Here is a 3,519-nt window from a genome sequence, read left to right as displayed (position 1 = left end):
TAGGGGAAAAGAAACTCAATTTTTTTGATTGGTTTGTAAGTCTAGGGGAGTACCACTATGGAAAGCCGAAGGGTTCAGTTTATGAGCGCAATCACGCGGTATTTTCTTAACGTTTGTAAACCACCAAGGCAAACCCACATAAATAGAATGGATTATATTTCTATGGGTAAACCAAGGTCAGTTCCACACCGCGTGAGGTTATTTACGTTCATGTCACAGGAGGGCAAAAAGTTATATTAATATTTTCCAACGACAAGCATTGACGTCATGAGTGTCCTAACCTACATTATTCCCAACCTACATTAGTTATCTGAAAAGTGGGAGAGATCGTCATCAAATAAGTGCATTATGAAAATGCATTAGTAAAATGGATATCATTATCATTCTCTGTTAGGGCTTCACATAATGTATGAAAAACCATCAGCATGGACATTATAATAATAGAATAGAACAGAATAGAATAAAACAAAGTTATTCTACTGTCCACTAAGGCTGGGAATCGCCAGTGATGTCACGATAAGATATTATCACGATAACTTTGGTGCGAACACCCAGAGAAATGATTTAGTGTAGAGGTGCTGAGTAACTGCAAATAAACTGTAAGCTATAAAAACAAAGAAAGATAGTCACACTCTATAAATAAACTCCTCATTAATAAGAATTTGTTCTGAACTGGCTTGCCTAGTTAAATAAAGGTCAAATAAAAATTCAAAAGAGCCATGAGAAGACAAGTTTTGATCAGTCATGAAATAAAAGTGCTGAAAACCAATTGTCTCCCTGTTTAAAAAGAAGATGGAGAACAAGCTATGAAGGAAACATACTGGAGTTTTGGAGCAGGTACAGCCAACTACAGCAAAAATAATATTGTCAAAATGTCAAAATGATACGATATATTGTCAAAAATAATATCCTGATATGTAACTGTGTGGATTATTTCCCGCATCACTACTGTCTACTGGCAACTTGACTAATGGTCTCTTGTTCACCAACTAAACATCATAATGACTCTATTGCCCCACAGTCTGGTATTTCTGCACATAGCCTAATGGTATCTGTTTCTGTGCCTCTGACACCCTCAAGTGGTGACTTTTAGGGCTTGATAAAGCCTATCAGAAACAAAATAGTCTCAACCCAGTCAAAGCACTTCTCTATCCTGGCAGCACAATAGTAGAACCAGCTTCTCCTTGAAGTTAGGACAGCAGAGTCCCTGCCCATCTTCTTCCTGAAGTTAGGACAGCTGAGTCCCTGCCCATCTTCTTCCTGAAGTTAGGACAGCAGAGTCCCTGCCCATCTTCTTCATGAAGTTAGGACAGCAGAGTCCCTGTCCATCTTCTTCCTGAAGTTAGGACAGCAGAGTCCCTGCCCATCTTCTTCATGAAGTTAGGACAGCAGAGTCCCTGCCCATCTTCTTCCTGAAGTTAGGACAGCAGAGTCCCTGCCCATCTTCTTCCTGAAGTTAGGACAGCAGAGTCCCTGCCCATCTTCTTCCTGAAGTTAGGACAGCAGAGTCCCTGCCCATCTTCTTCATGAAGTTAGGACAGCAGAGTCCCTGCCCATCTTCTGAAAACATCTGAAACCATACCTCTTCAAAGAGTATCTTAAATAATCCCACAGCGCCCCCCCTCCGCCCCCCCAAAATGCCTGTCGTGAACTAACACTTCACTTTCCCCTACTAGCTTTGACTTTAATGATTAGCTCTGGGATGTTGCCTGGGCTTAGCTCCATTCCATGTATTTTGTATCCTGAAAAACTCCCCAGTCCTTAACGATTACAAACATCAAATCAAATCACATTGTATTTGTCACATTCGCCGATTACAACAGGTTTAGATCTTACAGTGAAATGCTTACTTACAAGCCCTTAACCAACAATGCAGTTTTAAGAAAAATAAGTGTTAAGTAAAAAAAATAGATAAGTGATAAAAAATAAAAGTTAAAAATAATTAAAAAGCAGCAGTAAAGTAACAGTAGCGAGGCTATATACAGGGGGTGCCGGTACAGCGTCAATGTGGAGGCTATATACAGGGGGTGCCGGTACAGAGTCAATGTGCGGGGGCACCGGTTAAAGTTCCTTGGTGTCCACAAGCTGTTGAGCTGTTTTGAAACTTCTCTTTTGTGGAACCTCACACGCACCCTGCAAACTCCCCAGAGGCCTGAGTGTTGTGCTTCTCAGGCGCCACTCCGGGTAGTGTGGTGTAGGTGACACAGCATCAGCACAACAAGCCTAGACCCTAGACCTCTATTCAAACAAACCTCAATTATGTTGAAAGAAATAGTTCCTCTCTGAGAGCTCATTTACTTCTCAGTCTCACCAAAATGAAATGATGTAAAACATATAAAATATATACCCAGCCACCACTATGCTTGGAAATATGAAAAGTGGTACTTAGTAATGTGTTGTATTGGGTTTCACCCCAAACATAACACTTTGTATTTATGAAAAAAAGTGAATTGCTTTGCCAAATTTTTTTGCAGTATTACTTTAGTGCCTTGTTGCAAACAGAATGCATGTTTTGGAATATTTTTATTCTGTACAGGTTTCCTTCTTTTTACAAAGGGGTTGAATACTTATTGACTCAAGGCATTCCAGATGTTCATTTTTTAAATTAATTAATTAAGAAAAACTTAATTCCACATTAACATTAGAGGGTATTGTGTGTAGGCCAGTGAAACAAATCTCAATTGAATCCATTTTAAATTCAGGCTGTAACAAAACAAAATGTGGAGAAACTCAAGGAGTGTGAACACTTTCAGAAGGTAGTGTATCTTAAGATGAATGCACTAACTGTACGTCGCTCTGGATAAGGGCGTCTGCTAAATGACTCAAATGTAAATGTAGTCTACTGCACTCTTCAAATACATCATTTATAGACATCAAATGAACTGACTGAACATAAAGGTTGTTTGAATAAATATATTTGATCAGTGCTTAAGTTGTAAAACGGGAGGTGCCGTACAGTAAAGTAATACATGCATATCATTGCATTTGCGTAGTGGCAAAAGCAGTAGAGTAGAGGTTCGTGTATACAGTTGAAGTCGGAAGTTTACATACACTTAGTTTGGAGTCATTAAAACTCGTTTTTCCACCACTCCACAAATTTCTTGTTAACAACCTATAGTTTTGGCAAGTCGGTTATGACATCTACTTTGTGCACGACACAAGTAGATTTTCCAACAATTGTTTACAGACAGATTATTTCACTTATAATTCACTGTATCACAATTCCAGTGGATCAGAAGTTTACATACACTAAATTGACTGTGCCTTTAAACATTTTGGAAAATTCCAGAAAATGATGTCATGGCTTTAGAAGCTTCTGGTAGGCTAATTGACATCATTTGAGTCAATTGAAGGTGTAACTGTGGATGTATTTCAAGGCCTACCTTCAAACTCAGTGCCTCTGCTTGACATCATGGGAAAATCAAAAGAAATCAGCCAAGACCTCAGAAAAAAATTGTAGACCTCCACAAGTCTGGTTCATCCTTGGGAGCAATTTCTAAATGCCTGAAGGTACTATTT

Source organism: Salvelinus fontinalis, unplaced genomic scaffold (genome assembly GCF_029448725.1).
Source record: "Salvelinus fontinalis isolate EN_2023a unplaced genomic scaffold, ASM2944872v1 scaffold_0236, whole genome shotgun sequence".
Taxonomy (NCBI): Eukaryota; Metazoa; Chordata; class Actinopteri; order Salmoniformes; family Salmonidae; genus Salvelinus; species Salvelinus fontinalis.
This window is presented reverse-complemented; position numbering follows the sequence as displayed.